This window comes from Marmota marmota, unplaced genomic scaffold, assembly GCF_001458135.2.
Source record: "Marmota marmota marmota unplaced genomic scaffold, marMar, whole genome shotgun sequence".
Classification (NCBI taxonomy): domain Eukaryota; kingdom Metazoa; phylum Chordata; class Mammalia; order Rodentia; family Sciuridae; genus Marmota; species Marmota marmota.
In genome coordinates this window covers 41,180,372-41,191,883 of record NW_026000016.1, presented here as the reverse complement: position 1 = coordinate 41,191,883, position 11,512 = coordinate 41,180,372, and the positions used below count along the sequence as shown (strand labels likewise).

Sequence of the window (11,512 nt, the reverse complement as noted above, 5' to 3'; positions counted from 1 at the left end):
AACCTCCCATTTTAAAAAGAAGATTCCAAGACTACCAGCAGTAGTCACAGCCCCAACTCCCGATCCAGCAACCACTAAGCCACATCTCCAGCCCTATTTTGCATTTTCTTTAGAGATAGGGTCTCACTGAGTTGCTTAGCTTTTGCTGAGGATGGCTTTGAACTCGCCATCCTCTTGCCTCAACCTCACAACCGCTGGTATTATAGATGTGAGCCATTGCGCCTGATTCTGATCCAGCAACTCTTAATCAAGAAACATTCCTGAGGCGTCTACCTTAAGCAAGTCTCGGTGCTACACCCTGGGAACACAATCTGTCCAATAAATTCCTGCCCGCAAGGAGTCACCGTCCGTCTTCTGGTGAAGGGGTATACACAGGACAGATACTCTGGGTAGTCAGCACGTAGTAGGCGCTCAGCGAATGGAACCGTGCACTGAGTATTATTTTCAGTCTGCAAAAAGGTCTCAGAGCTGGCTGAGAAGAGAAAGGAAGGTTTCATGCAGTCCAGGCTGCGCGAACTACTCCCTATAGCGCAGGGCAGGGCGCGCCCCGAGCCTCCTTCCCTCCTCCGTGCTCCGGTCCCCGCTCAGCAGGCGCTCGCCGCGCGGAGGGAGGGGCGCGGGGCGCGCACGCAGGCTGTCGGGGGCGCGCCGGCCGCCCGGGGACGCGCACGGGCTAGTCTCTGCCCTAATGCGGCGGCTGGCGACGAGAGGCGCTGCAGGGGCACGTGGGGGAAGTGGCGGCGCCGGCAGCGGCACANCAGCTCGGACTGCGCCCGGGGCCGGAGCCTGAGCCCTTGGAGGTAGGGGAGCGCGGACACCCGAGAGATAGGCTGGAAGTAAAATGGTAAAACGGGGATCATGGAAACCCATCTAGCGACACCCTCTTGTTCCCGCCCTCCTCTGTCCGTCTCCATCCTCCGACCTGACCCCATCCCCCTCCGTCCGCGTCCCTATGCCTTCTCCTGTCCACATTGTCATCTGTCCCGAATCATCCAATTCTTGTATGTTTCCAGCGCACCCTCACATCATCCAGCTCCTACCCTCTCCTCACCCCAACACCCTTTCCATCTCGTTGGCAATATCCCCTCCCCCTTCCTGCATCCTCGCCCTTTCCCCTCTCTTCTCTGTCCCCATCTCATCTATGAGCCCTGCTGGCCCTTATACCTATGTTTTCCTCAACACCCCACTTTTATCACCCTATTCGTTCCTATTTCTCCTGCCCTGACACCAGCCCCTCTCCTTGCCCTCCCCCATCTCTTCCCCATCCCTTGCCCCCCAGTCACTCAGCTGAGTGCCTGTCTCCCCACTAGCTCCCTCACCCTTTCTGTCCTCCCCCAGTTCACCTCTGCACACCCTGTCCCAGCCTCTTCCCAGCTGCCTCTTGGTTTCCTCTCCTGCACCATGGTCCCTCTCAAGAACCCCACCTAGTCCCCAGGCTCTCAGATGGCCCGCCACATCACCTTCTCCACCTGCCTGTCCCACTGCTGCTTGGAGCCCCACAGCTTGTCCTCAGCTCCTTACTGGCCCTAGCCCTCCTTCTCTGCTTAGGGCAGCCTCCAGCTTCAAAGGCCCAATGTACTTTCTGTTGTGGACACAACCCACTTTCACCCATTTCTGCATGTTTGATCCTGTCCACGGCTGACGAGGAGGGAGACTGGGGGTTAGTAGGCCTCTGTGTTCCTCTCCAGCCATCCTTCTTCTCAGGCTGTTTAGGTTTGTTTCCTAGATGGACTTGGGAGGGGTGCTGAGCACAGGGAAACTAGGATTGGAGAGGTGCAGGGTCCAAGGGGACAGATAGTAGGCTCATCCTAGGCCTCGTTCTCAGCCTTGGGGTGTAAAAGGCCTGGGTGAGAACCCCTGCTGGAGTGCTAGAAAATTTTGGATTTTAGAAAGGATTCTTCCTCAACCTCTAAGTCAGCACTTTGGCACCAGGAGCTGTCATGAGTGTGGCCCATGGGCTGGGCTGAGTGGGCAGAGTGCTGAATCACCTAGACTCTGGTCCCCATGGCAGCCCCTCTGCTGCCCTGAGCCAGGGTCTGCTTCTGGTTCCTTCCTTGGTTTTTGGCATGGGCTGTGTGTGTGTGTGTGTGCGTGTGTGCTGGGCAGAGATGCCTCTTCCCTCAGTCTGGAGGAGTGGACAATGCCCCTTTTCTGCCTGTCTGTCTCCCTGGCATGAGGGCCTGGTGTGTCTCATCTACCCTTGGAACTGTGGTGAGCCCTGCTGGGCTCCGGTCAAATCTCCAGCAAGGCAAGGGCAGGCCGCAGGGCTTTGAGAACTGGTTGGGCAGGAGTTGAATGGTTTTGATGGGGCTAGAGATGGGCACATTCAGAACCTGTAAAACTTTAAGCATAAGTAGAAGCCCAGGGAAAATGTGCCTGGAGATGGAAGCCCTGGGGAGGGGGCTGTACCAGCTGTGGAGGTGGGACTGGTAGAGGAGGGCAGGCAGGGGTCGGTGCCCCTCTATTGTGAGGAGGATTGGCCTTGCAGGATGAGTCGAAGGAGATGAGGGTCTACTACCCATGGAATACATTCTACCTTTTACCCTGACCGAGCTGGCACTTCTGAGGGAGCAATTTCTCCCCCTAGTCTTTGGATTTAGCTGAAGGCATGTGTATGTGTGGAGAGAGAGCGAGAGAGAGGGAGAGAGAGAGAGAGACAATGATACCGAGGAAGAAAGAGACTTAACACTTAGCTCCAGAACTTGTGTTTGCCACTGTGAAACAGAAAATGACAGCCCATTTCCTGTCTTGGGGACCTCAGCTGAAACTCAGAGGCTTAAATTGGAAGGTGAAGAGCAAACTGCCCACAGATCCTGTCCCTTTTCTCTAAGGCTCCCTCACTTTGGAAATCTGAACAGTTGGACTCTTTCAGATGATGCGTGGCAACTCTCTACCTGCCTCCGGCAGGGCCTCCTAGGGCTCCTGCATCTGGGGCACTGGCTGCCCCCTGCATTGTTACCCTTCTCTGTCCCCTCCCCATCATGGGTGGGGGTGGGGCGGAAGCTTCCCCTGGCATCAGTGGCTCAGGGCTGCCAGCTTTTCCTGGTACGGGGAGGAGGCATCACCTGCAGCTGTTGTCGAGAGCTGATTGGATTATGGTTCTGACGTCGAAGTGCTTGATTGGGGCTCAGGTTAAGTGGGGGATTCTGATAACAGCATACATATTTTCCAGTTTTGCCCAACGAATTTCACCCCTTGTCCTCTTGTTTGGCATCACAAAGGCTACGGGGAGCTAAACCAAGGGACAAAGAGAAAAGCCAGCTCCCCAGAGAGCTGGGACAAGACCTGCCAGTTTGTGCCTTATGGGCTCCCTGTGGGCTGCACAAGACTGTATGTGTTTCAAGGGCTGGTCCTTTCAGGGGCACATTGTGGAGATGGCTTAAACCTGGGGGTTTTGTTTTGGCTTTGGATTTCCGAGTGGGACAGATCAGAGGAGGGTCCTATTTTTGCAGTGACAGAGTCAGGATTCCAAGGCTCTGATTACTCTGTCGCAACCTATTTCCTACCTTTGGTACCAGGCCTCTCCCTCAGGCTGATTGGGAGGCCAGAAGTATACTGACATCTTTAAGACCATCCAAGAGTTTAAGATCTTTAAGACCATCCAAGGTGTGTAAGGATCTGACCTTTGACTTTAGAAAAAGACATTTTTAGATGAGAAAGGGGGAGGCAGAGAAGTTCAGCTCTCAGCCTGTTCAGCTGGGCTGGGGGAGGGAAGAAACAAGAGGAACTGAAATCTGGATCTGTAACTTATTCATTTCGCAGATATCCAGTTAGCCCTTCACTGTGCTGCTCTGCTAGGCTCTGAGATTACAGAGAGGAAAAGTAAGGCAGACTTGGAACTCTCAGAGGTCCCAGCATCATGGAAAAGAGAGACAGGTAATCAGACAGCAGGATCTCAAATTCTTGGGGTGTCAGCCCCCTCCTCAATGGCTGGGAAGAGGGCTTGGTCAATGTCATTAGGAATGGTAGCAGAGCTGACTCTCAAGTTGACTGTCAGGAAAAGGGTGAGGGAGGAGGTGAGATTCGGCTTATCAGATCCCCCAGCTGGAGGGGAGCTGGAGGGGTGTAGCTGAATCCCCCTGGGTACTGCTACAGCTTCATTCAGAAACACCGACAGGGAACTTTGGGTCGAGGTCGCAACTGCTTTACTCCACCAATGCCGGCTCCTAAGAACTTGCATTTTAGAGGCATGCTCTGAAAATGCTTAGAATGCCAGAGCAAACAGAGGAAGGAGGCCCATTCTGCCCTCAGGGAGCTTCCAAACTGATGGCGGAATAGCAGGTACCTGCACAGGGTCATGCTTAGATATTGATATGCATGAAGGGGTTTTGGGGTTATGAGTGGGTCAGAGTCAGGTAGAGGTCATCAGAGCAGTCCAGATGGGGGTGGGCTGATAGTAAGTAGGGGACACCCTCTGAAGTTACATACTTGAGTACAGGTCACCATGACTAACTAAACTGGGAAAAGAACCTGAGGCGGGAGACTCCTGGCTTCATCTGTCTGAGTGGCCCTTTCTCTTCCCCACATGCCAACTGAGTTCATTTCATTCATCTGTTCCGAGCCTTTAAACCTGGTCCGAGACTGTGCTAGGTGCTGAGAAATGAGTTGAGTTGGAGAGAAAGAAGTGAAGACAAATTAAAACAGCACAAGAAATGCTATAAAAGATTGAATGAGTTTCTGGCATGGTATGCACTTGGCTGAGGGGTCACAGTGGGCAGAGGACCCCTGGAGTAACCACCAAACTAATTGAGGCTAGATCACCATGCCTTGACTGACACAGCTTGATGGAAAACATTTGAGCAGTGACTCAAAATGTCCAGGTAGCACCCAGGCCTCGCTGCCAGGGTAGATGTTGGATACCCATGGCCTGGTCGCTGGGACTGCAGGGGAAGGTTCTGGGAGCTCGGGCTATGCTGGGTTCCTGTAGGCACTTCTGCAGCTTTGCTGACCCAGGGCATTGGTCAGATTGTCCAGCCAGCTTGAGAACCCTGGAGCCACCCTCCTTTCATTAGGCCTTGAGGCAAGCTGGGGGCCAGGTAAGTGGCTTAATAGCAGTAGTCATCATTACTTAGTGCTTAGTATGTGCTGGGTATCCTACTGTAGGCTTTATATGCATCACCTCATTTTATCCTTTGAGTTAACTAGACAAAAGAGCTTTAGTTAGGATTCTACTGATAATGAAACAGATTTTGGGAGGGTCTTACTTGTTTAAGATCACAAAACAGGTAATTGCAGAGGCAGAATTTTTTTTTTTTTTTGGTAATAGCGATTGAACTCAGGGACACTCAACCACTAAGCCACATTCCCAGCCCCTTTTGTATTTTATTCAGAGGCAGGGTCTCACTGAGTTGCTTAGAGCCTCTGTAAGTTGCTGAGGCTGGCTTTGAACTGGTAATCTTCCTGCCTCAGCCACCTGAGCTGCTGAGATTACAGGCATACACCACAGTGCCTGGCCAGAGGTAGAATTTAAACCTACATTGGTTTGACTTCAAAGCCCATGCCCTGTCATCTATTATACTGAGCTCTCCCAGGCTTGTTGGAAAATAAAGAACTGGAATATTTGTCCTCATGTACAGTTTAGGAAAATCTGTTAGATAGGCTCAGTTAAAATGCATTTTTGAGTACCTATGATATCCCTGTGAAAGACAGAAATGTGGTTCCTGCTTCCAAATGGAGAAGTAAGGCACAGAAAGCACCTTGGGAAGAATATACAATGGTGTGTGATGAAGGCTGCTTAGACCCTGGACAGTAACAGTTCGAGGTAGGCGTGATCTGTCAACTGGACCAGGCTGTTGGAGTTGAAGAGGTGATGTGGCCTTTGAGGTAAGACAATCCTAGGCTCCAGCCCTGCTTCTTCCACTTGCTTCTGGGCTGCTGAAGTTCACTGTAAAATGCAGATACTAATATAGCCTTATGGAGCTGTTATAAGGATTCGATGTGCTAAAGATAGGAAGGCCTTGCTCAATACCCAGTGGGGAACAAATGCTCCTCAAATAGTAACTGCTGTTCACAGAGGAGGTGGCCGTGGCCTTGAGCCTGGACAGATTGATAGAATTTGCTAGACAAGGAGGGTGTTCTAGAGGAGGGAACCTACCAGATGTATAAGTAAAAACTTGGCAGGTTCAGGTTCTCTAGGGAGGAAGTGGTCTGCTTCCTCTTGTCTGCTGTCTACCCTCACCCTGCTCCTGCCTGTCTTGCAGGGACAGGACAATCATCTTAAAAAGGGCTTATACTTCTGGCTCCACTATTAACAGAACTTAAATGTGTTTCTCTGTATAAAATTAGAAGATTGGTTTAAGTTCTTGTCCCAGAAGCCACATCTCTGGGATTTATGTCATTGATTAATTTCTTGTCCTTTCTCTTTTCTCCCAAATGCAACTCTATGAAAAAGCTGGAGTGTTTGGGGCACGGAGGGGTCATCCCCTCAGGCCTCTGTCACCTCCTCCAGCTCCTGCAGATTCTCCTCCTCTGGGAAGCAGCTGCCTGAGCATCTGCCCTCTCTTCCTTCACCTGCTCCTCCTCAATCTTCCCTTCCCTGACTGGCCCAGCCCCTCCTGAAAGGCCTCCCTGGCAGCCCCTCTCCCAGTCATTATGATGCTAATCATGTTGTTAATTTTTCTAAGATCTAGAAAGAAAGCCCCAATCTGTTATAATGAATTTAATTAGAGAGGGGCTTGAAGGGCTTCAGAACCTCTTACCAGGATCACAATAAACAGAGTTAACGAGATAAACAGCCTGAGATCAGCCGCTCAGGGGTTGGAAGAGAGGATTTCCGCCGCCTGTCTGAGTCCTAGAGTAAGAAAGTCCTTGGCACCCAGAGTTGGAGGAAGTCTGGTCTATTGTCCTCCAGGTGGGCCCCACACAGCCCCAGGTACTTAGCTTCTACCTAGTTCTGCCCGTAGGTGGCAGAGAAACTTCTTGAGAAGGTCTGATCATTCTTATTATCATCACCAAGCATTTACAGAGCACCTACTCTTTGGAGCAGGGATACTATGTCTTTTTGGAGCAACACAGAGGCTTATCAGGCCCCATCTTTGCCTTCCAGGTGATGAGAGATGTATCTTCAAATATAATTCCAGACAGTATAATTCCAGCCTGTTAATGGACTATGACATTAGACTTGGGTGATCTGTTAAAGGCTTGGGCAAAAGAAAGGACCTGCCATGGACTTGAGATAGCCACACTTGAAAACTCAATGATCAGAGCTGCTGGAGGAAGAGAGGGTGCACCCCGAGTGCTGGGGTCTTTGTTTTGCCATACTTGTGCTGGGGTATCCTGCTTTGCCTCTCTCAGCACATAGACTGGGCAACTTGGGGAAAGGCCCGGTAGGACAGGGGAGTTCAGGCTTCAGCTAGTGTTCCTGGATCCAGCTTTGGCCAGCTGGGGCCAGATCGAAGTTTTGTTCTCAGATCTTGTGATTTTTCTGGAATGAAAGTGGATGGCTGGCAGAAGAATTCCAAGGACTTTCCCCAGTGATGAGAGTTCCCTCCTTTTGTACCGATGCTAGCCAATTTGCTTTGGCAATAGCATTTTTTTAAAAAAAACAAGTACTTAATGGAAGCTTAAAGTTCTAGGGGAAGTTTCATAAGTTCTCCCTTTCTATTAGTAAGAATCATCTGATGTGCATAGACATGTGTCTATGTGTGTGTTGCCTAAGTCCATGAAACTATTCCAATGACATTCGTGGTGTAGTTGGATCTTTATTTGTAGTGTAAAAGTTATTAAACATTTCTGGCCTTAAACTCTCCTTATGCAAGAGAGGAATTGTCTATATGCTCTCTCTATATATATGCTCTATATCTTATTGTGTGTAGATACATTAGACAAAAGCTTTGAGGATAGGAATATTAAATATGAGGAAGCATCATAACTATCTTTTTGACAAGGGAGTCTAATATTGAGTTGAGATTCAAGGTCACTTTCCCCCTAGAATGCCTTGACTTGTGAGACCAGCTCGAGTTTTACTTGGGGGTGTCTCCCACTTGTTTGCTTCCTGTTATTTTCCATAGTCTCTTCTGGGCTTATGTGTAATTAGGAATGAAGTGAGTACACTGCTGCGGGTGTTAGTTGACCTAAATGAGAGAAAGTTGCATGACAGACATTGTTATCATGTCATTGTTGGAAAATTTGTTGTGTAGTATTTTTCCACATGTGGAGTTAACGCATTCTTTATGAAGGAAAATGCCTCCGAGGCCACAATTTTCCTATGTGACATAGGCAGGGACAGAAACTCGATCCCTTTCTGATCATCATCACCCACAGAGTGGAACTAAAGCCTTTGGAACTTGTATTGGGAACTAACCCAGGATTCTCTGGCTGATCCCAGCTCTGGGCTCTGCCCGGGTTTTATAAAATAATCATTGCATCTGCAGTTACCCTTTCAAGGCCCTACTGTATGCAGAGCGCTTCTCTAGGTGGCAACTAGTTTTGAGAGAATCCTCAATTCATGAATATTAGAAATATTTTAGTCTAAGATCCTTATTTTACCCAACAAGAAACTGAAACTCTGAAAGGTGACATGACTTTTACTTGTGTTAGTGTGACAAGTTGCTGGCAAAATCTAGTTCTTCTTTCACATACTGGCCCACCTGGAACTTTAAAATGCACCTATGACACTAGTCATTGGATGTGATGCTATGTCATTAAGTTCCTTAAAGCGTGCTCTGAACTAGAAGTGCTTTGGGATGTCAGAGGAGGGAGGGAATCAACACAGACTAAAGTTCTTGGGGGAGGTTTGGAAAAGATGTGGGGGCTGGCTTTGTCCTCTAGAGGTGGGAAGGAGTCAAATAGGCAACGGTAAGGAAATGGTGGGGCAAAAGAACAGCCAAAGGTTTTAGAGGAGGGAAGCACCTGGGGTGGGGACATGGTGAACTGAGCACGTGAGGCTGTCAAAGGTGCAACTAGAGACCAGCGGGGGCCGGACTGCAGAGAGCCTTCACTTTGGAACTGAGGAGCTGGATGTCTTGGTGCTGGTGAGGAGCCTTTGAAACTTCTGAGCTGACCTGCCTCTGTTCTGAAGACAAGGTTGAGGTGTTAGAGGTAGGCGGGAAACCCCTTCTCAGGCACCTATACTGGTCTGCCAGGGGACAGTTCCTTCTGAAGGTGTGTTTGAGGAACAGGGGTGTGTTGAAACTTTCTGGAGCGCTGAGAGGTCGCTGTCCAGGGTGCTGATCCAACCTGTCCTCTGAAAGATTTTTCTCCCCAGTGACACCAGGTTAGAAAGTACAGCCGAGAAATGCTTGGAACTGTCCAGAGGGCGCCAGAACACGATTCTGGCTAGAACAAGGCAGCAGGTGGCCTTTCTGGCAGGGAACTGGCTACAGCATCTGACTTCACAGTCCCTGTGATGAAAGCAAAAGGACGGGTCCCCTTAGGAAGGAGAGACCGTGTATGTACACAAATGCATGCTAAGAGGACTCAAGTGGTAGGCAGCCCTGCAAGCTTTGCTCCAGGGCCTTTGTGTGTGTGGGAGAATCTCAGCCCATTGCTTCATGCATTGTGAACATGTCCTTCCTCTGCTCAGCACTCCTCGGGGGACCGAGAGACTCTCCAGCAAACTGGGAGAGAGCAGCAGACCCTGCTCATTACTTCACCTGAAATATCTAAATGCTTGATATTCGTGCTGCCCGGTAGAAGTTTCTGTGCTGAGAGAAATGTTCTGTATCTGCACTGCCCAGTGTGGCAGCCACTGGTTCCATGTGGCTACTGAGCACTTGAAATGTGGCTCATGTGACTGAAGATTTGAATTTTGAATTTAAATTAAGTTGAATTTAAATACAAGGGGCTGGGACTGTAGCTCAGTGGAAGGGTGCTTGCCTTGCAATCAATCCCCAGCACTGCAAAAGAATTTTTTTTTAATTTAAATGGCCACATGTGGCTAGTGGCTACTGTATTAGACTGTATAGTCCCATATACTCAGAATCCTTGACCATGCCCAGTTACCCTTATTTATTGACCCATCATTACCTAAACTTGTACGGTACACTGTGAAGTAGCCTTTTGAATGGGGGTGGATTTGATAAGTTCCTGGAGAAAGTCCCACTTTGAATCCAGACTGAAGCCCTTGTCTGGCCATGAGTTTTGTCTGGATTTTTCTTGTTTTCACAATGAGAACAACCTTACATGGCACCCTGAAGTTTTCTGTTCAAGGACACAGAGAAGCCGCCTTGGATTCTGGCTGAGGTCCAATACTTGGAAGCCTCAAATGACAAAGCAGGCAGTGTGGGTGGCTCTGGGGCAAAGTGGAGGGACGATGAGGTGCTCTTGAGTCAGATGCTGAGGGCATCGGGTGTAGAAAGGTTCCTGTCTTGAGCCTTCTCCCTTTCTGACTCTGGGTGTTCACTCCCGTTCTGTGCACCCGGTAGCGTGGACGTGGGTGTGGGTGAGTGGCAGAAGTACTCTAGAGGACTAGAGGAGACTGGACGACTCATGCCAATCCATCAGCAAGCCAAGAGACTGGAGCATTGTGTTGGCATGTGCCAGCGTCCATAGGCCTGCCTGACCGCATGGAAGGGCCTGCTTTTCTTGGTTTTAGGCTTGCTCTTTGTAAGTCTGATATGAGCTTTTTCAAGGAATGCTTTAGCTTTTTTTTCTTTTCTCTCGAAGAATCTCACTGTGCTGCTAGTCATCCTTAATAAATGCCTGCTTCTGAGTGGCTCTTTGTTAGCCTGGAGCTACGGGTTTGACCCTTAGGAAATGTGTGCACGTGAATACAAATAGTATTTATTGGACGCCTGCTGGGTGCAAGTGTCCATGCTCAGTACTGTTGGCAGTGACAAAGGAGGAGCTGGGGAGGGCTGCTCCTAGTCTGATGGGAAAGCAGAGGCAGGCACGTGTGAAAAATCACACACATACACACACACACACACACACACACACACACACACTCCCCAGATAGACAGAGACAAAGACAGAAGTGGTAGCGGATCCGGAGCTGGGGTGGGGTGCGAGATGCTGGAGGGGCCAGATGATGTGAGTGCCTCTGTCTGGCTGTCTCTCGAGGATTCCCTCCTTCACTAGGCTTAGCTGGTACCAGCCACCTCCATGCCTGCAGTGACAGTGCCGTCTTTATGGGTGGCCGGGCAGCCTGCTCTCTCATGGGGGCTATGCCGAGCCAGTGCTGTCCTTAGCTTGCCTCTTCTGTGAGAAGAGCACTCCAGGAGGGGGAAGGGACAGTGGGGACGAGGACTGTGTGGAAGGGGAGGAAACTCCTTTTTCTTCTTATTCCTTAAATGGTGACTGGGTCTTGCATGCAGATTTCCTCTTAGTCACAGAAGGGTTTGTTGGGATTCCAGCAGCTCTAGACATGGAGCCCCATGATGCAGACCCAGGTGCAGCTCGGAGGAGAAAAGAGAAGCAGAACTTGGCCACGTGGCTCCCCATAGGCACCAGTGCCCCTGCCCTAATCACTAGGGTGTTCTCTGCCTGGAGGGGGGCAGGTGGGCTGTCTCCCAGTGCACCTGGGAAAGGACTTCTCTGCTTGGCCTGTAGGGAAGGGTCTACCTCTCACTGA

At 50.1% G+C, this 11,512-nt stretch overlaps 1 protein-coding gene across 18 annotated transcripts in view; it reads left to right on the top strand.

Annotated features, from left to right (window-relative positions):
- Positions 1-640: 640 nt before the first annotated feature.
- Positions 641-11,512, top strand: part of Nfasc (neurofascin) — a 175,800-nt gene continuing 164,928 nt past the window's right edge. For 6 of the 18 annotated variants that reach the window (XM_015483786.2, XM_048809569.1, XM_048809571.1 and 3 more), the window contains exon 1: positions 641-800. The gene's annotated coding sequence lies outside the window, so the exon portion shown is untranslated. Of the gene's footprint in view, positions 845-11,512 lie in introns of all 18 variants that reach the window. The other 12 variants (XM_048809583.1, XM_048809582.1, XM_048809581.1 and 9 more) reach the window with 6 other exon arrangements.